This window comes from Oncorhynchus gorbuscha, linkage group LG16 (genome assembly GCF_021184085.1).
Source record: "Oncorhynchus gorbuscha isolate QuinsamMale2020 ecotype Even-year linkage group LG16, OgorEven_v1.0, whole genome shotgun sequence".
In the NCBI taxonomy this organism is placed as follows: domain Eukaryota; kingdom Metazoa; phylum Chordata; class Actinopteri; order Salmoniformes; family Salmonidae; genus Oncorhynchus; species Oncorhynchus gorbuscha.
The window spans coordinates 56,140,578-56,166,877 of record NC_060188.1 but is presented as its reverse complement, the minus strand read 5'-3'; positions in this window follow the sequence as shown (position 1 = coordinate 56,166,877).

Sequence of the window (26,300 nt, the reverse complement as noted above, 5' to 3'; positions counted from 1 at the left end):
GCAATTGCATGAGAGAAAGCACTAAGGCATGATACATTTGGAAATTCTGAGTTTAAAAAGCAATAAGGAGAGGGGAAAAGGTTCTTTAATTAGAGAGATGTAAATAATGGCTGTCTGATTGCCTTCACAAAACAGGATATTGGTATTGACCTGTGGTCCCTGATAAAAAAAAAGGGGCCATGTTATTAAAGGGCAGAAATTAATACGAGATTATAATTAGGTGACAGGGGTTTAACAGATGAACAGGCTTTAATAAGATGGACTCCTTTTCATCAAGGTTAAGGCTGCTGTTTGACTGTCCATCACAGGGGGAAGGTTAGCTGAGGCAAACCACTCGTGCCTTTTTGTGGTTGAAAGATTCTCTTCAAATGAAATCTGAAATCCGCATAAGATGGAACAGCGCCACTATTTTGTTGACGGAAGGGAGGAAAGGAGAGTCCGGCAGTGAGGTGAATAAAATTACAGTAGGGGAGAGTGGGGTTAGTTGAGCCAGAGGGATAAGTTGAGCCACCCTTGTTTATAGAAACCATACACAAAAACTGATCAAGTCAAATGAATTGATTATGTTAGAGGTGTCATGATGCTTGTATCTAAACCAAAGTAGATAATTGTAAGATTGTTCTATACATCAGTTGAGGTGTCTATACGTTTCAATATGAGATCCTAAACCAGGTATGAAAGTGCATCCTTTTAGCTCTATAGTCAAAATGTTTGCCTTGGGGTAAGTTGAGCCAATGTCCATGGGATAAGTTGAGCCAATGGTTGAGCCAATGGCAAGTTGAGAGAATTGTAGTGTTTTCTTCCCAGGCATAATGGAAGGCATTATCACTTGGATATGAGGTAACAAAAGGGCCTGTTCTATGATAAAAGTGTGTTAAAAAGTATAAAGTGTTTGTTCGGAGTTAAGCTTGTGCTAAAAGATGCTTCAAATTATTAAAAGACCAAGCGATTGTGATTGTGTTGAATTGTGTTTGGGGAATAAAGGTAGATGTGGTTGTAAAAAGGTAGTGGTAATATTTAATTCAGTACAGAAATTTGTAGGCGTCTTAACTTACCCTGTCACGTACCTCAACTTACCCTGTGCCCGGGGTAAATTCTGCCTAGAGACAACTTTTTTGGGACAAACTTGTGTTTTCAAAATAGTAGTATTTACATTTACATTTAGATTTTTCTAAAGACATCCTGAAATACTGTATATATATATACTTATGACAAAGAATATGATATTTCCCTGTATGGAGTGTAGCGAAATATAAAAATGTACCCTACTCTCCCCTACATATTCTGGTGTTTTATCTGGCATGCAATTTTACCAGAGCGGGAAAAACAATGTTTGTTGTTTGAAGTAACTACTTTGTTGTTGTAATATCCCAAACGGACATGGCAGTATCACCAACTACGGATTCCAGCTTTAAAAGGAGGACTCAGCTTTTATTCACACTTTGATTTGGAAGACTGCTGTGGTCCTTCAAGTGCAAAATTTAAGAAGAGGTGAAGACGCCATGACTGATCAAACATAGTTAATTGTTTTGGTGTGTTTTTGTTTTGTTACAGCCATTGTTTTGTGTATTGTTGTGCAATCATAGCAGAGAGAAAACCATGTCGCAAAGATCTGTACACAATTTCCTGGAAGCTGAAAATTGCCCAGTTCTTCCATGGCCTGCATACTCAACAGACATGTCACCCATTGAGCATGTTTCAGATGCTCTGGAGTGTTGTGTACAACATCGTGTTCCCGTTTACGGCAATATCCAGCAACTTCGCATAGCCATTAAAGAAGAGTGGTACAACATTCCACATGCCACAATCAACAGCGTGATAATCTCTATGCGAAGGAAATGTGTAGCACTGGATAAGGCAAATTATGGTGACTGCTTTTCTAACCCACGCCCCTACCCTTTTTTAAAGGTATCTGTGACCAACAGATGCATATCTGTATTCCAAGTCATGTGAAATCCATAGGGCCTAATGAATTTATTTCCTTATATGAACTGTAACTCAGTAAAATCTTTTAAATTGTTGCATGTTGCATTTATATTTTTGTTCAGTGTAAAATCTTGCATAATTTGGTCAGGTGCGTGATTAAGATTTGGGTCCGTATGCGTTAGAAATTGAGAGTTTCGGTCTCCACCCCCCGTGAAAGGAAACTCTCAGCCAAAGCCCTCAACATGAAAAAAAAAAATCATTTCATAAACCACTTTCTCTTGTTCACTGACAGACAACATCTCTTTGTGCATAAAACACTTTTTACTAAAGTTGGGCTAAATCACGGTCACACAGAGTGATTCTTGGTAGTCTTAAACAAATCTACTTTGAAACAAAGGTATACATCTCACATAACTTGTTATGGCGTTAAAAAAAAGAACACATCTGTACCATGTCAGATATAGAGTTGAAATGTATTCCATTTTGAGTTTTGATCCCAATTTGACACTTTATCTATAAGGGCCAGAGGGCACTTTTGGTTATTGCCTGCAGGAAAGGGCTTCAGCTGAAGTTGTAACAAGTCTGCAGAGATTTGAATGGTGTCTCTGCGCCGTTCAGTGGACGTTTAGGAAAAAGAAAGGTCTCTGTCGTCGGTTATATGAAAGGGTGTCAATATTGTACTGTCACTAAGAAAGAAAGATGAAATCTTACATTCATTTATAAATTGATTGCTACTATATTTAGAAAGCACTTCAGTCATTTCAAGCCATTTTGTTGAATACGTATAAAAACAATTTCAAAAGAATTCATCATATTTTTACTATGTACCTACCTGGCCTTGTGCCCTCAAAAGTGAGTACATGTTAGCAATTTATAATCATTTTTACAGATCATAAATGTAAAATGTCTACCTGTAAATCATACATGTAACTCAACCAAATGTCAGCAGTAATGAAGGAATAACAATCCCGGCCAATTGTTGTGTGTAGGCTGTATCTCCCTGTTTTATGATTAGGCTATTTTGAGACCGTTGCCCTTTACACTTGTACTAATGAAATGGTAGATTTGGGCACTTATAAGCGCCTAAATTTGAACCCTGTGGCTGTACAGTAACATGCTATAAATGACTTCAGAGCCCAGGCTCTGTGCTTCACAGCGCTGTATGGGTTTTGACTGACAGCCGTTCTGAACTTGAGCACCGCACGTGACAAGAAGTTGTCCCCATCCCTCCCACTAATTGGGCAAATTTGTTGTTGTCTGAGTGAGAGAAACACTGTCAATTAAGAGGACTCTGTATTTTGAAAGATGAGACGTTAAGGATTATAATAAATACCGCTTTGACGTCATTCAAGCAAGCCAAACATCTTCACACATGTTCATATTATAAAACACGTGCCATATTCAGAGTCAGTGTTTATGATTACTGGATAATTCTAGTGTTAAAAAAGTCTCTGGCCAAGAGGAAAAATACGACAAAGAGGCAACTCACTCCAACACCACCAGAGGATATTCGGAACCACTGGTGAGCTAGAATCGCCTGTTTTCAACAGAGTTTTAGTTTCAACATTCTGGACCTACAGATCCTCAACAGCTTCCGTATGCTTACGCTCAATGTGCTGTCTCACTCTATTCGTTGAGGTGACTGGTTTACTTCAGTCGACCTGGAGGAAGCTTATTTTCATATAAGCGTCCTGCCAGCACACAGGAGGTTTCTCAGGTTTGTATTTCAAGGCATAGCCTACGAATACCTTGCTGTACCGTTCGGGTTAGCACTGGCTCCAGTGTGTAGAGGTGGCTCTAGCACCCCTGAGAACCAAGGGGCTAAGAGAGTCCGCTTAGATAAACAATTTCCTGCTTTTCCCCCGATACAGGAGTAAGTGATATGAGACACAGTTTTCCTTGTACCCCACCTCACCGAGTTAAGATAAATCACAAAAATATCTGTTCGGTGCACACACAGAGAATAGAATACATAGGCGTCAAGCTGGATTCTCTCTCTTATCGGGCTACACTATCAAACGGCCGTTCCGACAGTTCCTCTCCCTGTTCAACAGGGGGCGCTCGGTCATGCTTAGATCTGGTGAAACCATCGAAGATCTATATATATCGCATTGCATATAGACAAGCACAGCCCGTTGCTCTTTGCGATAAAGGGATACACACAACTAGGTCTGGGCGCATTGGTGATGCTCTATGCGTTTCCTCCTCTATGCTTGATTCTCCCCACTCTAAACAGAATGTGTGAACAAGAATTATCCATCATCTTGGTAGCCCTTCAATGGCCAGGCAGACTCTGGTTAGCGGAGTTAGCGTTCTCTGGAGTGATGAATCACGCTTCACCATCTGGCAGTCTGACGGACTAATCTGGATTGAGAGCACTACCTGCCCCAATGCATTGTGCCAACTGTAAAGTTTGGTGGCGGAGGAATACTGGTCTTAGGCTGTTTTTCATGGTTCGGGCTAGGCCCCTTAGTTCCAGTGAAGGGAAATCATAACGCTACAGCATACAAAGACCTTCTAGATAAATATGTGTTTCCAACTTGGTGGCAACAGTTTGGAGAAGGCCATTTCCTGTTTCAGCCCTGACAATGCCCTTGTTCACAAAGCGAGGTCCATACAAAAATGGTTTGTCGAGATCGGTGTGGAAGAACTTGACTGGACTGTACAGAGCCCTGACCTCAACCCCATCTAACACTTTTGGGATGAATTGTAACGCCACCTGCAAGACAGGCCTAATCGCCCAATTTCAGTGCCCAACCTCACTAATGCTCTCGTGGCTTAATGGAATCAAGTTCCCGCAGCAATGTTCCAACGTCTAGTGAAAAGCCTTTTTCCAGAAGAGTGGAGGCTGTTATAGCAGCAACGGGGGAACAACTCCATATTCATGCCCATGATTTTGGAATGAGATATTCACAGAGCTTTCGGTCATGTAGTGTAATGTGGATCTGTTTTTGCATTGGATGCGTCTCAATCCACCGCATCCGCCTATGTTGCACTTCCACATCTACGGTGAAAGGTGGCAGAGCTAGAGTGGTGTTTGTCCTAACATGAGACATCCCGAAAACTGGTCTTCTCACAAAAACGTATGTAGCGTCCGAACAGTTTTACATACAAACATGACCACTCTATGGTAAGGGGAGACTTCGTATAATATTTTTACATTTTTATCATTTATTTTGATACCTGACGGGGTCCTAAAATTCTAAATCAAATAGATAAATTATCCATAGTATGACCATCTTAAAACAATTCCATATGTCAGCTTAGAATCTTTATATTTTACAAATAATACTAAACATACATATACAAATGACAACATCATGCAAACATCAACTACATCACACCTGCCCAGACCCGCTAGCACACCCCCCCATCTCCAGCATCCGCATCACTTTCCACCACATGGCCTCAAACTGCACCATTTTGTTTCTCTCCATAGTTTCCAAGTTGTTAGTATACTTTTTTTCAAGATTGGTGATGAGAAGAGAATTGTCCATCACATCCGGTATCTCACTACACCCCCATATGTCATGTCATGAAATATGCAGACAGATCGATTAAAAGTAAGTTTACATTGTAATACTTCCGACAGTCAACCCTCCAGCTCCGCCCACAACTACAGACTTTATAGCATTCCCAGAAAGCATGGCTTACCGAGTCATTATTAGTTTTACACTTAAGACATGACTCTGCCGTTGTGCTTTAGAATTTGTGATTTTTTTATCTTGTATAGTACATTCTATAAATTAGTTCATACTGGTTTAAGCATACATTTTCATTAACTTTAGTTATGCTCCAACTTTCCCTCTATCCTGTGCTAACATCAATTATTTTTAAGTCTTGGTTCCAATAGTTTATATCTACATTGGTCAGTACAAAACGACTTTTTAATTCTGTCATGGAAATGTATTTCCTCTTACCAAGTCATTTACGGTTATGCTTTTAGCTTTCCACGTGGACTAATTTATCAGTGAATTCTGAAAAGCTATCCAAGGATTGTTCCATTAGGTTGTGTTTTTAGGAAGTCATATTGGTTCTTGTATAATATGTTTCATTTTCTTCCACATTGTTAGTGTTCTTAGCTTCATCCTTTGAAAATAGACACAAAAATATTCTGGACATGAGTATGTGAATCTTCAATATGTACCCATTGTTCCTCTTTAGTGCATTTAACTACAGAGTACTAGGAGTTTACTAGCCCCCTGCGGTAACTGCGCCCCCTGTAATTCACATTAAGACCACAAGATATCACCAAACACTTTCCCTGGCTGCCACTGCTCTTGCTCAACAAAAATGTCCTCTGTGTCATCACAACATTTGGAAATATTTAAACAAAATAGTTGTGTGGTATATTGATTTTAAAAAATGAAATTTTGAAAAAGTTGTAGATATATTCCAATGAAGTCAGATCTCGTTAAAATAACAGCAAATTGATCAGAAATACAGTGGAGACGTTAATGTTGTAAATGACTATGGTAGCTGGAAACGGCAGATTTTTAATGGCCTCGGTGCACACGTGAGCAAGAGGACAAGTACATTAGAGTGTCTAGTTTTAGAAACAGATGCCACACAGTCATCAACCGGCAGCTTTATTAAATAGTACCCGCAAAACACCAGCCTCAACGTCAACAGTGAAGAGGCGACTCCGGGATGTTATATAGCCACCGGGTATAAATAAATGATTTACAAGGTCACCATGAATTACCATGAATTGTTTACAAGGTTTAATGTTTGATTTGTTACATTAAAGAATTATATGCTTTACCGATGTAGACTGACTGTAGCTCCAGATTGGATTAGATTCAACTGTGACATGTATTGCTATGGCCCTGGGTTGGTTTTGGTTTGTTGCTGCTAGTTAATGCACAGTTGTAGTAGGAAATGCTATAGTTACATCTATAGCTGCAGCCAATATTTATTTTTGCCCTAGACATGGGATGCACCTCTGTCATTCTGCCGTGTCATTGTATTGTTATGAACGTATCCAACGGCTACTGGCGCCTAACATTCGGAACGGATACAAATGTGACTGTTTAGTCTAAATTGCATTAATATATAGTGGCATGCTAAAGTAGGCAAATAATTAGTGGGAAGTAACTTTGTCATCATTATGATGTCGTCAAATTTCCTTTAAGGAGATGGCAATGTTACCATTAGTAGCAAGTTCGTCAAAAATAGCTAGTAATGCTAATATTAACTAGCTATTATAAAGTGGTGTACCGTCAATCTTAGATAGCTTAGATATACTTTAATGTTTTTTTTTAATTATTATTATTATATTTATTTTATTTTATTATGAACACAACAATACAAAAACAGAAATATACAAACAAGAGTACATAAACCTAACTGACTTATACGGCAGCTAATGTCAATCATGACAAAAGGTCTCCCTACTTACTATTTGCCTCCTTTTTAAAAGTTATCCTGTTTCCAAATCAAATCTGAGTTTTATTGAGGTAGCCAGCTAGCTAGGGAGCTAGATAGCTAATGTCAGATAGCCTGCCATGCTAGCATTATGATAGTGATAATGATTGTCAAAATATACAGATACATAACCAGCAGGGTCTTGCTATACTCACCACCACTGGTCAAGGGTTTGACCATTGACAGCCAGCATCGGCTGTCATCTGGCCATCTAAATTGTGTGAACTGCATTCCCAGTTAGTATCAATTTAGTATGGAAGCCCATCTCTACTTGGTTGAAGTTAGAAAAACATTCCAGAGCAAAATGTTTATTTCACACAAAGCTGTCATTACTGCAGACTTTGGGACAGAATGGAAAATCTGTAGTGGACTTTTCGCTCAGCCTCAAAAAGGACAGTTTGCACATGGAGTTGGCTTTTATAAGGGTGTTGCAATCCTGTGTTTTGGTCGGAAAGGTGCATTTATTGTTGACATAATTATAATTCCAGCCCAACCCTCAAGTAAGTCGATTGCATTTACTTCCCAAACTCAGTTTTTTACGGGACTGACTTTAAGACCAACATTATTCTATGCATACTTTGTAGTCAATTTTGACACGAGAATAAATATTTATGACTCATAATGATGCCCCATAGATGAGAAGTTGCTTTTTAGGGGCAGTCTCTTTATTTGCTACCCAGAAATAATTTGATATTGATAAGCATAGAAAAAGGGTTACAAAAGAGTTCTTGGTTGTCCCCATAGGAGAACCCTTTTTGGTTTCACAGAGAACCCTTTTTGTTTCCAGGTAGAACCCTTTGGATTCCAGGTAGAACCCTCGGTGGAAAAGGATTCGATGTAGAACCCTTTCCACCGAGAGTTCTACCTGGAACCCTTTCATGTTCTAACTGGATCCAAAAAGGGATCTCCACGGGTACAGTCAAAGAACCGTTTTAGGTTCTAGATAGCAACTTTTTGAAGAGTCACTTTTTGTCAAGACAATTTCACCACACAATAAATATCTGTGGCAGTTTGATGCAAAGAGCAAGAAAACTAGGGGGTTATGAGTGTCAGTTGTTTTATTAATGTATGATCCTTTTCAAGGTCAATAAAGCTGTTACGGTAGGATGCCATGTGTCTGACTGAATTCTTTCACCTGATGAATTCCAAATTGAGAAAATGCTTGGCAAGCATTAGGTGAGGCTGTATATTAACAGCACTGATAGTAAAGACCTGGGCATATTGATGTCTTACTCTGTTTGATGCACCATGCTGAGATTAGTTCAATTGGAATGAAATTGGCTGTTAAATATATATCTGGCAAAATCTGACAGTGACAAATGGGAAGGGCCTGAGGATGCAGAAGTTATAATATTAGTAGTGTCACTGTTAACCCCAGTGGCACCAAACTACAGTACGTCACATTGTTGTTCCTTGAATATTGAAACTCTGCTAGCATCGTTGTCTAATTCAGTGTAATCTTTCAGTTATTCTGCCAGAGGTTCACACTACTGAGAATCAAAGTTATATTCTTCAAGAAGCAAAGGGTATATATCATAAATAAAAGTCCAAAAGTGTATATAGCAATCGCAGATTGCCCCTAAAAAGGTATTTATCTTAATGGGTAGCTTTGTCAAATAATCATGCTTAATTGTCAATATTAATTTAACATGTTTTGTTATGAATCATAGCATAATGCAAATGTCCATATGCCAACAAAACACCACAGCAAATCGCTAGGCAATTTAATGATACATTTTCTAATTTGGCTGATGATGTCGAAATGGAAATGGAATAAAGAAATGAAGACAATGATTTCATACCACATGGGGTTTCAATCGTTTCCTACCTGTCAAGCATATTTATTTTCAGAATGAAACAGAAAATACTTATTACATTTCCTGCATCCAATATGCCATTGCTTTGCAAAAAATAAATTCAGTTTCAACAGATTGTGATTATTGTAAACAATTTCAATAATTCCAATGATGTTTTAAATTCGACAGAGTGGGGTTTTAATCTTGGCAAAGGTCTTACACCACCTCCACTCCTGATCCCAATTCTGGAAACAAGACTGATACCGTCTAAACCCATATTTTCTATTATTTTAAGGGGCTGCTGTGCAAATTCACAGCAGCACAGTGGTGTGTATTCATGAATGCCAAGGGAATCCAGGCTTCCCCAAAACATTTGCCAAGAAATAAAATACATAGACTTTATCTTTAGTCTCTCTGTGTTTCATCATTTTCCTTCAATTCGCAAGAGGCTAATATGTATCTCACCGGAGAAAGTATATGCACGAGCGAAAAAGCACACCTTTGTATGTCTTGCCCATCTATCTGATGCGGTCTTGTCAAAAAGAGTAAGATATTTTTTGCAGCCCATAGCATTGAATGCAAGGGAAGCCAGCGAGCATTTGGCCTCCCTTGATAAAAAATCTGCATTGATCTAAACTGAGTGAGCTCAACTGTGAATGGTCCTGGCTCACCAAAGGAAAGTGTCTAGGGAAGCCAGTTTGGATTTGGCTTCACACCAACGTCATTGACAGAAAGAAAATGTGAATTGTTGCATCTTGTGTTGTTGAAAAGCTGAAATGTCTTGGGTTGAATACTTATTAAATCCTTTGTTATTCCCTAAATAAGTTCAAGAGTAAAAATGTGCTTAACAAGTCACATAATAAGTTGCATGGACTCAGTCTGTGTGCAATAGTGTTTCACATGATGTTTGAATGACTACCTCTTTCATTGTACCCCACACATACAATTATTTGTAAGGTCCCTCAGATGAACAGTGAATTTCAAACACAGATTCAATCACAAAGACCAGGGAGGTTTTCCAATGCCTAAAAAAGAATGACACCTATTGGTAGATGGGTGAAAAAAAGCAAACATTATATATTCCTTTGAGTTTGGTGAAGTTAATTATACTTTGGATGGTGTATCAATGCACCCAGTCACCAAAGATACAGGCGTCCTTGTAACGGCTCTCGTCGAAAGGAGTGGACCAAAGCGCAGCGTGGAAAGTGTTCATGATTTCTATTTTCAAAAAACACTCAAACAAAATAAAAAAGTGAAAACGAAAGCGCAGTTGTCAGGTACAGACACTAAACAGAAAACAAGATCCCACAAAACCCATAGGGAAAATGACAACATATACAGTGGGGCAAAAAGGTATTTAGTCAGCCACCAATTGTGCAAGTTCTCCCACTTAAAAAGATGAGAGGCCTGTAAGTGTCATAGGTACACTTCAACTATGACAGACAAAATGAGGAAAAAAATCCAGAAAATCACATTGTAGGATTTTTTTATGAATTTATATGCAAATTATGGTGGAAAATAAGTATTTGGTCACCTACAAACAAGCAAGATTTCTGTCTCTCACAGACCTGTAACTTCTTTAAGAGGCTCCTCTGTCCTCGACTCGTTACCTGTATTAATGGCACCTGTTTGAACTTGTTATCAGTATAAAAGACACCTGTCCACAACCTCAAACAGTCACACTCCAAACTCCACTATGGCCAAGACCAAAGAGCTGTCAAAGGACACCAGATACAAAATTGTAGACCTGCACCAGGCTGGGAAGACCGAATCTGCAATAGGTAAGCAGCTTGGTTTGAAGAAATCAACTGTGGGAGAAATTATTAGGAAATGGAAGACATAAAAGACCACTGATAATCTCCCTCGATCTGGGGCTCCACGCAAGATCTCACCCCGTGGGGTCAAAATGATCACAAGAACGGTGAGCAAATGTCCAGGCCCGTCTGAAGTTTGCTAGAGAGCATTTGGATGATCCAGAAGAAGATTGTCACCAAGTATGATCATATTTATTTTACAGTTACAGGACACGTTTATAATTTGATTGCTACTATATTTAGAAACTATTTCAGTCATTTCAAGCCCTATTGCCAGACTTGTTGAATAGGGAAAAAAATATGATTTTTCATATTCATCATATTTGTACTATGTACTTGAGTTTGTCATCAGAGTACATCTCAGGAATGTATAAATATTTTTTTTACCAGAAAGGTAAGTGCCAGACCTTTCTAAAACTATGCAATATTACCAGTTATTGTTTAAGGCCATCTCATGAAAAAATAATTACATTTGGGTACGTCTATTTTGGCAGAAATCTAAATGTTGCCTTAACATATTAAGGCAACCAACATCACCCAAAAGCTTGAGTCAGCAGCATATGCAGGATGTTTATCTATATTCCTGTAAGGCATTTTATTGGGCTTGTCATTTAAGATATTGGAACAACTTCCCTGAAACAGAACTTTGTCAGATTTAAGTGATTGAGCTTGTGCTTTCTCTCCACTGCTTAGTATTCTAGACTGTACATAATAATCATAAAACAAGCTTAAATCCTCTGGCAATTTGAAAAATAGGCCTGGATGGCCAGCTACATGTAGATGGGGGTGCTGGGTATTGCTGGGTTGTCATGGCGACCATCTCTTATTTCTGAAGTGTTCCTGTGTAGGAAACATATTGATTCTTTATCGGAGATGACATGGCATTCCCCCACCATGTAACATCCAATCAATGTACCGCTGGAAGCCAGAAGGCAACATGCTGCTCAGTGACACATCTGAAATGGTGGCGACTCAAATGGTACACAAGTCAGGCTTGGCTGAATGTTTTTCAATGTTTCGTAGCCGGTATATTCTATATCTAATGCAGCATCCAGTTTCCCATGTAATTGAGGAGCCCTAGAGAAAGAAAACAATATTACAACCAACAAACATTATTTCAAATTCCACCATTCCATCAATGTGGTCTGTTTCAGATGTATAATGGGTCACCTTTGAGCCCAAGATGTGTCCAATATGCAGTGGTGATTTTAGCATGTAAATCTTGGTGGGGGAAAATATTGTTTAGATATGCATGCCAGCAAAGCCACAACAACACTATACAATACAATAATTGCACTATAACGGTGACAAACGGTGCCCATAAACATACATTTTTGGACTCACGGTTGTTGTGATGTGTTTGAATAGGAAATGGCGCAGCAGTCCTTCGTGGGCAAATTTTGTCATCAAAGAGAAAGATGCGGATTTACAATTCCAAGTTGAATGACGGTTCAAAACGTATTTTCCCAGTTGCGATGCTTGCATTTAGCCAATGTCACCAATTCCTTACAAATCACTCATTGTTGAATTTGTGATCTCCAAATTGTTGTGTAATGTTAATGTCCAATGGCCGATCGTCATCCTCCTCGCCTGAGGAGGAGTAGTTGGAAGGATCAGAGGACCAAAATGCAGCGTGGTATTTGCTCATCGTGAATTTAATGAACACTTGAACAAACTATACAAAAACAATAACGGAATGTGAAGCTATAATAAAAACTGTGCTGACACAAGTAATTAACATAGAAAATGACAAAACAGGCTACCTAAATATGATTCCCAATCAGAGACAATAACTAACACCTGCCTCTGATTGAGAACCATATCAGGCCAAACACAGAAACAGACAAACTAGACATACAACATAGAATGCCCACTCAGATCACACCCTGACCAAACAAAACATATAAACATACAAAGCAAACTATGGACAAGACACCGATGAGCACCGATACGTTTTATCTATATTTTCTCTTCATTATTTATCTTCAAATGACAAGATTCATGAATCATGATGATGACTGCTAGCTAAGATTGTGGAAATAAGATATTGACATGATCAGTCCAATCATAGCTACTGTACATATAACGTGATTGACATAATTTCTGTGTCCAATGACCTTGAGCCTTCTTGGAAGGGTACTTCCTAATCTAAGTCTATGGCAGGACACAGGAGGGCTCACATTCTTGATGTCTCCCCTTACTAAATGCGGGTGATGTAGTGTTCCATGAGTGACAGAACACTGAGCCAATCACGGTGCAATGCTGAGCCAATCACGGATCAATGCTCCTATTTTCTGCTGGCCTAGCCCCAACACCAAAGAAAGCACTGTGCTAGGCTGAAACGCCTGCATTTTGGATCTCCCTGTTTGTATGCGGCTGTATTAGCATTATATATATATTTCTAACATTGTTTGCAAACTGATGTGACACGTATTAATGCCAAACTAACATGGAAAACAGACAAGCCCCACCCCCCCCAAAAAATAATTATGTATACATACACCTTAGACATATACAATAAAACTCATTTTTTTCACAATTCCTGACGTCGTTTAATCCTAGTAAGAATTCATGGTCTTAGGTCAGTTAGGATCACCACTTTTATTTTAAGAATGTGAAATGTCAGAATAATAGAAGAGTGATTTATTTTAGCTTTTATTTATTTAATCACATTCCTAGTGGGTCAGAAGTTTACATACACTCAATTAGAATTTGGTAGCATTGCCTTTAAATTATTTAACTTGGGTCAAACGTTTCAGGTAGCCTTCCACAAGCTTCCCACAACACGTTGGTTGAATTTTGGCCCATTCCTCCTGACAGAGCTGGTGTAACTGAGTCAGGTTTGTAAGCCTCCTAGCTTGCACACGCCTTTTCAGTTCTGCCCACAAATGTTCCGTAGGATTGAGGTCAGGGCTTTGTGATGGCCACTCCATTACCTTGACTTTGCTGTCCTTAAGCCATTTTGCCAAAACTTTGGAAGAATGCTTGAGGTCATTGTTCATTTGGAAAATCCATTTGCGACCAAGCTTTAACTTCCTGAATGGTGTCTTGAGATGTGGCTTCAATATATCCACATAAATTTCCATCCTCATGAAGCCACCTATTTTGCGAAGTGCAACAGTCCCCCCTGCAGCAAAGCACCCACACAACATGATGCTGCCACCCCCGTGCTTCACAGTTGGGATGGTGTTCTTCGGCTTGCAAGCCTCCTCCTTTTTCCTCCAAACATAACGATGGTCATTATGGGCAAACAGTTCTGTTTTTGTTTCATCAGACCAGAGGACATTTCTCCAAAAAGTATGATCTATGTCCCCATGTGCAGTTGCAAACTGTAGTCTGGCTTCTTTATGGCGGTTTTGGAGCAGTGGCTTCTTCCTTGCTAAGCAGCCTTTCAGGTTATGTCCATATATGACTTGTAGTACTGTGGGCATAGATACTTTTGTGCCTGTTTTCTCCAGCATCTTCACAAGGTCCTTTGCTGTTGTTCTGTGATTGATTTGCACTTTTCGCACCAAAGTACGTTCATCTCTAGGAGACAATGCATCTCACTCCTGATCGGTATGATGGCTGCGTGGTCCCATGGTGTTTATACTTGTGTACTATTATTTGTATAGATGAATGTGGTACCTTCAGACGTTTGGATGAACCAGACTTGTGGAGGTCTGCAATATTTTTTCTGGGGTCTTGGCTGATTCTTTGGATTTTCCCATGATGTCAAGCAAAGATCTACTGAGTTTGAAGGTAGGCCTTGAAATACATCCACAGGTACACATCCAATTGACTCAAATGATGTAATTAGCCTATCAGAAGCTTCTAAAGTCATGACAGAATTTTTGGGAATTTTCCAAGCTGTTTAAAGGCACAGTCAACTTAATGTATGTAAACCTCTGATCTACTGGAATTGTAGGTCAGTGAATTATAAGTGAAAACAATCTGCCTGTAAACAAATGTTGGAGAAATGACTTGTGTCATGCACAAAGTAGTAGTCCTAACCAACTTGCCAAAACTATAGTTTGTTATCAAGAAATTTGTGAAGTGGTTGAAAAACTAGTTTTAATGACTCCAACCTAAGTGTATGTAAACTTCCAACTTCAACTGTATATATATATATATATATATATATATATATATATATATATATATATATATATAATTATATATATAATTATTTATTTTTTTGCAAAAAATGTGGGTCTCAAAACAGGTGGGTTTCTTGCTATTGTATGATCCTGAATAAGCTACTCATCTGAATAAATTAAAGAGATTGTACGTGATCTTAAAACACTTTCAAATTTGTATGTATGTATTGGAATTCCTAACATATTACACAATTTGCAGGAACATCTTTTTTTTCATTTGCAAGATGTAACATATCATACAAAATGGATAAAGTTGTGCACAATTTTTGGGGACCCGTTTTGGCTCGTGAGTTCTACTTTAATAACTACTGGCTGAAATTTGACAAAACCTATGTAGCGTGACTAAGTGATTCATCAGCCAAACAATAAAAAACAATAGTGACTTGAAGCCTATAAAATACATTTTTTATGTAATGACACAATTTATTAAGGCCATAATGTGATTTATTCTCAACAAAAGCTAACACAAATCCTATTGAGAGCATTGTTACCGTCCCATTTGCATGAATTGAACAGTGTGTAAAGCACAAATCTAGACATGTTGGTATGGCTTCAATTAGAGATGACCATTGAAAAGTGGCAAACAAAAGAAAGTAATGAGGAAATGTCAAATCATTGATTAAGGTTATTTCATACATTTATGAATGCACAATTATACATGTATGTATTGATGTGTTATAGCACATGAGATGGAGTTTGCATAAGAAATGGCCATAGGGTTGAGAAGGTTTTTGGGAAAGCCCTTCCAGCTACCAGATGAAGGTTAGGCCTATCATTAGCATTGCTATATTTTGCCTCTTCCATAACTGTTTGAAGCCTGGATGTTTTACTTCATATTATGAGGCATGTCTTACCTTGCTTCAAAGTAGACTACAGCCAAAATCCCACCATAGAAACATGGAGGCAATTATTTATATTAAGACTTCCTCATGTGTTTTCCTGTTCTTGAGGTTTTTCTTTCAACTTTCTTTTACTGTCTAGCAACCAAAGGAATTACCCTAGTCACCATTTGCAAACGATGATAGTTGCATCTTTAAATCCCCCCTTTCTACATTTCTAATGGATATTTCCATCCCTGTCCATAAAACTGCTCGCATGTGTGGTGAGCATTCTAGAACAGTCTTTTCTTGCTAATTGCATTTGAAACATTCACATGTGGGCCTAAAGCAGTGTACATTGCTGTGCCTAGAATGTGAAGAAGTATAGTTTATCAACATTTTAAGCTAAACATTGTAAACTGTTCAATCAGCCTTATTAAATGATATGTCATATACCTCCACTACACTACTTTGATAAGCATCCATGATGTGCAGACATAATCCAAGTGACACTGGACTAGCGCACTTGATAGAGTCTTTAGGGTGTCAATGTCAAGCCATTTTGAGTATGCTGTAAAATTTTGGACAAACCTACAGACTTTTCAAGTACCCTAAGAATAAAACATTTTGACTGGTTGTGTTTATGCCACATATAAAAGGTAATAAATGTTTTTGTCATGTTTGTCATTTATTGTCATGTCTTGTCCCTGTGCTCCCCATGCTATTCGTTTCCCTCTGCTGGTCTTGTTTGGTTCTATCCCTCTCTCTCCCCCTCCCCCTTTCACTCTCTCGCTCTCTCTTCTCTCTGTCGTTCCGTTCCTGCTCCCAGCTGTTCCTATTCCCCTAATCATCATTTAGTCTTCCCACACCTGTTCCCGATCCTTTCCCCTGATTAGACTCCCTATTTATTCCTTTGTGATCCGTTCCTGTTCCATCGGTTCCTTGTTTTGTATTCCATGCTGTAATTGCGTTTCGCCCTGTCCTGTCGTGTTTTTTGCCGTGATTGTGTATCACCCTGTCCTGTCGTGTTTTGTGCCTTCTTCAGACGCTGCGTGTGAGCAGGTGTCTCAGTTGACTACGGCCTGCGCCTACCCGGGCGACCTGCAGTCTGTGGCCGCTTCTCCAGTTGTTTTCCCCTCTACTATCTAGAGGATTTCAGTTATTCGGTTTTGAGCATTAATAAACTCTGTTTCTGTTAAGTCGCGTTTGGGTCCTCCTTCACCTGCATAACAGAAGGAACCGATCAAAGAATGGACCCAGCGACTTCTGACGCTCGTTACACTGCCGTCGAGATCCAAGGAGCCATGCTCGGCAGACACGAGCAGGAATTGTCCGCTGCTCGCCAGGCCGTGGAAAACCTGGCTGCTCAGGTTTCCGACCTCTCTGGACAGTTCCAGAGTCTACGTCTCGTGCCACCTGTTACTTCCTGGCCTGCCGAGCCTCCAGAACCTAGGGTTAATAACCCACCTTGCTACTCCGGGCAGCCCACTGAGTGCCGCTCCTTTCTCACGCAGTGTGAGATTGTGTTCTCTCTCCAACCCAACACATACTCTAGAGAGAGAGCTCGGGTTGCTTACGTCATCTCACTCCTCACTGGCCGGGCTCGAGAATGGGGCACAGCTATCTGGGAGGCAAGGGCTGTTTGCTCAAACGATTTCCAGAACTTTAAAGAGGAGATGATTCGGGTTTTTGACCGTTCAGTTTTTGGTGGGGAGGCTTCTAGGGCCCTGGCTTCCTTATGCCAAGGTGAACGGTCCATAACGGATTATTCCATTGAGTTTCGCACTCTTGCTGCCTCTAGTGAGTGGAACGAGCCGGCGCTGCTCGCTCGTTTTCTGGAGGGACTCACGCTGTGGTTAAGGATGAGATTCTCTCCCGGGAGGTTCCTTCAGATGTGGACTCTTTGATTGCTCTCGCCATCCGCATAGAACGACGGGTAGATCTTCGTCACCGGGCTCGTGGAAGAGAGCTCGCATCAACGGTGTTTCCCTGCTCCGCATCGCAGCCATCTCCCCCTCTGGCTTTGAGACTGAGCCCATGCAGCTGGGAGGGATTCGCATCTCGAATAAGGAGAGGGAACGGAGGATCACCAACCGCCTGTGCCTCTATTGTGGAGTTGCTGGACATTTCGTTAATTCATGTCCAGTAAAAGCCAGAGCTCATCTGTAAGCGGAGGGCTACAGGTGAGCGCAACTACTCAAGTCTCTCCATCAGAGTCCTGTACTACTTTGTCGGTCCACCTACGCTGGACCGGTTCGGGCGCTACATGTAGTGCCTTGATAGACTCTGGGGCTGAGGGTTGTTTCATGGACGAAGCATGGGTTCGGAAACATGACATTCCTTTCAGAGAGTTAGATAAGCCTACGCCCATGTTCGCCTTAGATGGTAGTCATCTTCCCAGTATCAGATTTGAGACACTACCTTTAACCCTCACAGTATCTGTAACCACAGTGAGACTATTTCTTTTTTGATTTTCCGTTCACCGTTTACACCTGTTGTTTTGGGTCATCCCTGGCTAGTATGTCATAATCCTTCTATTAATTGGTCTAGTAATTCTATCCTATCCTGGAACGTTTCTTGTCATGTGAAGTGTTTAATGTCTGCCATCCCTCCCGTTTCTTCTGTCCCTACTTCTCAGGAGGAACCTGGCGATTTGACAGGAGTGCCGGAGGAATATCATGATCTGCGCACGGTCTTCAGTCGGTCCCGAGCCAACTCCCTTCCTCCTCACCGGTCGTATGATTGTAGTATTGATCTCCTTCCGGGGACCACTCCTCCTCGAGGTAGACTATACTCTCTGTCGGCTCCCGAACGTAAGGCTCTCGAGGATTATTTGTCTGTGTCTCTTGACGCCGGTACCATAGTGCCTTCTTCCTCTCCGGCCGGGGCGGGGTTCTTTTTGTTAAGAAGAAGGACGGTACTCTGCGCCCCTGCGTGGATTATCGAGGGCTGAATGACATAACGGTTAAGAATCGTTATCCGCTTCCCCTTATGTCATCAGCCTTCGAGATTCTGCAGGGAGCCAGGTGCTTTACTAAGTTGGACCTTCGTAACGCTTACCATCTCGTGCGCATCAGAGAGGGGGACGAGTGGAAAACGGCGTTTAATACTCCGTTAGGGCATTTTGAGTACCGGGTTCTGCCGTTCGGTCTCGCCAATGCGCCAGCTGTTTTTCAGGCATTAGTTAATGATGTTCTGAGAGACATGCTGAACATTTTCGTTTTTGTCTATCTTGACGATATCCTGATTTTTTCTCCGTCACTCGAGATTCATGTTCAGCACGTTCGACGTGTTCTACAGCGCCTTTTAGAGAATTGTCTCTATGTAAAGGCTGAGAAGTGCTCTTTTCATGTCTCCTCCGTTACTTTTCTCGGTTCCGTTATTTCCGCTGAAGGCATTCAGATGGATTCCGCTAAGGTCCAAGCTGTCAGTGATTGGCCCGTTCCAAGGTCACGTGTCGAGTTGCAGCGCTTTTTAGGTTTCGCTAATTTCTATCGGCGTTTCATTCGTAATTTCGGTCAAGTTGCTGCCCCTCTCACAGCTCTTACTTCTGTCAAGACGTGTTTTAAGTGGTCCGGTTCCGCCCAGGGAGCTTTTGATCTTCTAAAAGAACGTTTTACGTCCGCTCCTATCCTCGTTACTCCTGACGTCACTAGACAATTCATTGTCGAGGTTGACGCTTCAGAGGTAGGCGTGGGAGCCATTCTATCCCAGCGCTTCCAGTCTGACGATAAGGTTCATCCTTGCGCTTATTTTCTCATCGCCTGTCGCCATCTGAGCGCAACTATGATGTGGGTAACCGTGAACTGCTCGCCATCCGCTTAGCCCTAGGCGAATGGCGACAGTGGTTGGAGGGGGCGACCGTTCCTTTTGTCGTTTGGACAGACCATAAGAACCTTGAGTACATCCGTTCTGCCAAACGACTTAATGCCCGTCAAGCTCGTTGGGCGTTGTTTTTCGCTCGTTTCGAGTTTGTGATTTCTTACCGTCCGGGTAGCAAGAACACCAAGCCTGATGCCTTATCCCGTCTGTTTAGTTCTTCTGTGGCTTCTACTGATCCCGAGGGGATTCTTCCTTATGGGCGTGTTGTCGGGTTAACAGTCTGGGGAATTGAAAGACAGGTTAAGCAAGCACTCACGCACACTGCGTCGCCGCGCGCTTGTCCTAGTAACCTCCTTTTCGTTCCTGTTTCCACTCGTCTGGCTGTTCTTCAGTGGGCTCACTCTGCCAAGTTAGCGGGTCATCCCGGTGTTCGAGGCACTCTTGCGTCTATTCGCCAGCGCTTTTGGTGGCCGACTCAGGAGCGTGACACGCGCCGTTTCGTGGCTGCCTGTTCGGACTGCGCGCAGACTAAGTCGGGTAACTCTCCTCCTGCCGGTCGTCTCAGACCGCTCCCCATTCCTTCTCGACCATGGTCTCACATTGCCTTAGACTTCATTACCGGTCTGCCTTTGTCTGCGGGGAAGACTGTGATTCTGACGGTTGTCGATAGGTTCTCTAAGGCGGCACATTTCATTCCCCTCGCTAAACTTCCTTCCGCTAAGGAGACGGCACAAATCATTATTGAGAATGTATTCAGAATTCATGGCCTCCCGTTAGACGCCGTTTCAGACAGAGGTCCGCAATTCACGTCACAGTTTTGGAGGGAGTTCTGTCGTTTGATTGGTGCGTCCGTCAGTCTCTCTTCCGGGTTTCATCCCCAGTCTAACGGTCAAGCAGAGAGGGCCAATCAGACGATTGGTCGCATACTACGCAGCCTTTCTTTCAGGAACCCTGCGTCTTGGGCAGAACAGCTCCCCTGGGCAGAATACGCTCACAATTCGCTTCCTTCGTCTGCTACCGGGTTATCTCCGTTTCAGAGTAGTCTGGGTTACCAGCCTCCTCTGTTCTCATCCCAGCTTGCCGAGTCCAGCGTTCCCTCCGCTCAAGCGTTTGTCCAACGTTGTGAGCGCACCTGGAGGAGGGTGAGGTCTGCACTTTGCCGTTACAGGGCACAGACGGTGAGAGCCGCCAATAAACGCAGGATTAAGAGTCCAAGGTATTGTTGCGGCCAGAGAGTGTGGCTTTCCACTCGCAACCTTCCTCTTACGACAGCTTCTCGTAAGTTGACTCCGCGGTTCATTGGTCCGTTCCGTGTCTCCCAGGTCGTCAATCCTGTCGCTGTGCGACTGCTTCTTCCGCGACATCTTCGTCGCGTCCATCCTGTCTTCCATGTCTCCTGTGTTAAGCCCTTTCTTCGCACCCCGTTCGTCTTCCTCCCCCTCCCGTCCTTGTCGAGAGCGCACCTATTTACAAGGTACATAAAATTATGGACATGCGTTCTCGGGGACGGGGTCACCAATACCTAGTGGATTGGGAGGGTTACGGTCCTGAGGAGAGGAGTTGGGTTCCGTCTCGGGACGTGCTGGACCGTTCGCTCATCGATGATTTCCTCCGTTGCCGCCAGGATTCCTCCTCGAGTGCGCCAGGAGGCGCTCGGTGAGTGGGGGGGTACTGTCATGTTTGTCATTTATTGTCATGTCTTGTCCCTGTGCTCCCCATGCTATTCGTTTCCCTCTGCTGGTCTTGTTTGGTTCTATCCCTCTCTCTCCCCCTCCCCTTTCACTCTCTCGCTCTCTCTTCTCTCTGTCGTTCCGTTCCTGCTCCCAGCTGTTCCTATTCCCCTAATCATCATTTAGTCTTCCCACACCTGTTCCCGATCCTTTCCCCTGATTAGACTCCCTATTTATTCCTTTGTGATCCGTTCCTGTTCCATCGGTTCCTTGTTTTGTATTCCATGCTGTAATTGCGTTTCGCCCTGTCCTGTCGTGTTTTTTGCCGTGATTGTGTATCACCCTGTCCTGTCGTGTTTTGTGCCTTCTTCAGACGCTGCGTGTGAGCAGGTGTCTCAGTTGACTACGGCCTGCGCCTACCCGAAGCGACCTGCAGTCTGTGGCCGCTTCTCCAGTTGTTTTCCCCTCTACTATCTAGAGGATTTCAGTTATTCGGTTTTGAGCATTAATAAACTCTGTTTCTGTTAAGTCGCGTTTGGGTCCTCCTTCACCTGCATAACAGTTTTAAGTTAAATGACACACATTTAGGCTATTGGAGCGTCAGGTTCTAGGTGCATGAGGAATAGCTGTTCGGATTGGAGAGGAGACATTTACATTGATTCTTTCTTACATTTGAGTCATTTAGCAGACACTCTTATCCAGAGCGACTTAGTGAGCGACAGTAGTGAGTGCATACATGTTCTTACTTCGGAACGTGAGGAAACACATGGTGGAGAAACAGAAACAAGTCATGGTTTTCTTTGAAAATGGCCTGGTGTAGGATTGGATAGGGTTAAGATTATTATATTATTTAATAGAGTTGTATTTGGCTGATCAGGTTGTGGAATGGAGCGGAGGAAGAAGAGGCGGAAGAGCAGGATCAGAAATGTCTTTCTCTTGAGTGTAGAATTGAGGATCTTGTTTCTCCGGGTAAGACATCATGGAGTTAGTGAAATGGAGTTGAAGGGAATGAGGAAGAGGCAGTGTTTGTGAGGGAAAGGAAACAAATCCAGAGCCTCGCACCAATGGGCATGATAAAGACGAGTCTGGTCCGGTAGGAGTGAGATTTTATGAGAGGGTGGACCCCTGACTTTGCGGATCCATATGTGGTTTCAGGGTGGGTGGAGACATAGTTGGGTGCTGTTGAAACAGTGAAGGTAACCCGAGGTGGTCCTGTAATGTTTTTTTGTGTTTCTTCCACCCAGTTGGAGCGGGCACTTCGTGCGACGCAACTTTGGTCAAGATCTATATATTGCTTTCTTGCAGCAGAGTAACTTTAAAACTTGTGATTTCTTGGGTAGTGATAATTGCAGCCATTTGCTGTGACTCAGACCCGTGGGGGGATTGTGGGGAAATGGAGGGGACACAAGTTATGTTAGGATATATGATTTATCCTGTAAGAGCTTTTGTGTCAAATCCACTGTGGTGTTTCAGGTGCCACATTTATAGTCATGTCACAGCAGTGTGTAGGAGGTAGATTCCAAGATGTGGGAAGTGTGCAGGAGGGCAAGGAACAGAGGAATTTGTAGTTTCCGTGGAAAAAGTTGTCAACTCTAGGGGTTCCCATGTTGCTGGGGATCTGAAGTGTCCAGTGTGAGAGAAACAGGTTGACGTGGCCAGGGTCAGGAGGGTGTTGTATGCTGAGGCATTGAAAATAGTAGAGGAACATGGGTCAAGGGGGAGGGATCCTGAGTGTATCCCTATGAATAGTAGATCTGTGCCAGCACAGATGGATAGGCCAACGAGTGATATACACTTCAGTATGGTTAGTTTCTTAGCATTCAATGACAGAAAATAGATGTGGTGGCAGCTGCGGAGAGGTACCTGGGTGTACCAAATGTAACTTCAGAAGAGTTACAGGGTGTGTTGAGTGGTAGTGTCCCATCCTCCCAGGCCATTGGCATGGTGTAGGAGCAAATAAGATCAAAGTAATGGAATGAGGTGGTGGGTTTAAATGAGTGTAGGGTTAGTCGGAAGGGTGATTTTATTTCCCTTTTTTGTTTTACAAAGTGTAATGGATTTACACTCCAATTCAGTTGGTGACAGTAATGTACCTTGTGATTGTCAATCACCATTTAAAAACCACAAAAGAAGAAGAAGAATTGGGCTGCCAGGAGCATATGTGGCCACATTATTATAGGACAACTTGAGAGCATGATGATCCACTACAGACAGCACATCTCAGTATCAGTAAAAATACAGCCAGACTAGCCTGCTACTGTGCTTTTCTAGACCTTGTAAACTGTCGAGTAGACCCACAACTGATCCAAATGGAGTGAAACAGTCAAATCACTGGGCTTTTGCGGCATTATTCAAATGACAGAATAGAAATGTGTACTCCCATGAAAACAATAAAGCAATTATTAGGCTAGTCTAGGTAGGATAATTATATTGTCCTTAAACAAAAACTTGGTTCATAGACTAGACGTAACATAGTCAACGTAAATCCTGGGATAGTCAAATTGATATGTTATCATCTTGGCGCACCCATCCCGTTAGCGGGATCATTTTCGTCAACATCCGCTGAATTGTAGAGTGCCAAATTCTAATTAAATTACTAAAAATATTTAACTTTCATGAAATCACAAGTACAATATAGCAAAACACAGCTTAGCTTGTTGTTAATCCATCTGGCATGTCAGATTTCAAAAAAGCTTTACAGCAAAAGCTATCTAAGCATTTATGTTAGGACATCTCTCTCAGTAGACAAAACATTACAAACAGCTAGCAGCAAAGTAGATTGGTCTCGAAAGTCAGAAAAGCAATAAAATGAATCGCTTACCGTTGAACTTCGGATGTTTGCACTCACGAGACTCCGAGTTACACAATAAATGTTATTTTTGTTCCATAAAGATTATTTTTATATCCCAAAACCTCTGCTGGCACCCAGCCATCCACTGACGTGATGTTATAGTTCTCGCTCATTTTTCGGAAGAAAAGCTTGAAACCATGTCTAAAGACTGTTCACACCATGTGGAAGCCATAGGGAAAGGAATCTGGTTGATATCCCTTTAAATGGAGGGAAGGCATGCAATGGAACAGGGAGATTCATTTCTCTTAGGCACATCCTTGTTGGATTTTCCTCAGAATTCCGCCTGTAATATCAGTTATGTTATACTCACAGACAATATTTTGACAGTTCTGGAAACTTTAGAGTGTTTTATATCCTAATCTGATATGCATATTCTAGATTCTGGGCCTGAGAAATAGGCAGTTTCATTTTGGTACGTTTTTCATCCAAACATCAAAATACTGCCCCCTACACTCAACAGGTTAAGTTTGGTATGGTTACACAGGATAGAAAGTCACTTAGGGCAAAAACTAAAGGAGGGTGGTTATTCGGGGTGGATGGGACGGTGTAAAACATGAACGACTAGCTACACCAAGGTTGCGTGTTTAAATCTCATCACGGACAACTTTAACATTTTAGCTCATTTGCAACTACTTACTACTTTTTAGGAACTTTGCCAATACTTAGCATGTTAGCTATGCTATGCGGACGACACACAGCTGAAAGGAATATGGTGAAGCCCCAAAATTGCCTTCTCTGGAAGCCTGTGTTTCAGACATATGGAAGTGGCAGCAAATGTTCTACTTTTAAACTCAAAACAAAACAGAGATGCTAGTTCTAGTTAGTGCTAAACACAGCTGCTAGAACTCCAAAAAATTATCCTATTACTCCAGTGCTAGCCTCTCTAAACTGGCTTCCTGTAAAGGCAAGGGCTGATTTCAAGGTTTTACTGCTAACCTACAAAGCATTACATGGGCTTGCTTCTACCTATCTTTTTGATTTGGTCCTGCCGCACATACCTACACATACGCTACTGTCACAAGGCACAGGCCTCCTTACTGTCCCTAGAATTTCTAAAAAATTCTAGAAAACAGCTAGAGGCAGGGCTTTCTCCTATAGAGCTCAATATTTATGGAATGGTCTGCCTATTCATGTGAGAATCGCAAACTCGGGCTCGACCTTTAAGTCTTTATTGAAGACTCAGCTCTTCAGTAGGTCCTATGATTGAGTGTAGTCAGGCCCAGAAGTGTGAAGGTGAACGGAAAGGCACTGGAGCAACGAACTGCCCTTGCGGTCTCTGCTTGGCCGGTTCCCCACTCTCCACTGGGATTCTCTGACTCACACCCTATTACAGGGGCTGAGTCACTGACCTACTGGTGGGTGCTCTTCCATGCCGTCCCTAGAAGGGGTGTGTCACTTGAGTAGATTGAGTCACTGACGTGATCTTCCTGTCCGGGTTGGCGCCCCACCTTGGGTTTGTGCCGTGGGGGAGATCTTCGTGGGCTATACTCAACCTTGTCTCAGGATGGTAAGTTAGTGTTTGAAAATATCCCTCTCGTGGTGTGGGGGCTGTGCTTTGGCAAAGTGGGTGGGGTTATATACTGCCTGTTTGGCCCTGTCCGGGGGTATTGTTGGACGGGGCCACAGTTTCTCCTGACCCCTCCTGTCTTTGCCTCCAGTATTTATGCTGCAATAGTTTATATTTCAGGGGGCTAGGGTCAGTCTATTATATCTGGAGTATTTCTCCTGTCTTATCCGGTGTCCTGTGTGAATTTAAGTATGCTTTCTCTAATTCTTTCTTTCTCTCTCGGAGGACCTGAGCCCTAAGACCATGCCTCGGGACTACCTGGCCTGATGACTCCTTGCTGTCCCCAGTGCACCTGGTCATGCTGCTGCTCCAGTTTCAACTGTTCTACCTGCGGCTATGGAACCCTGACCTGTTCACCAGACGTGCTACTTGTCCCAGTAGAGATCCTCTGAATGATTGGCTATGAAAAGCCAACTGACATTTACTCCTGAGGTGCTGACCTGTTGCACCCTCTACAACCACTGTGATTA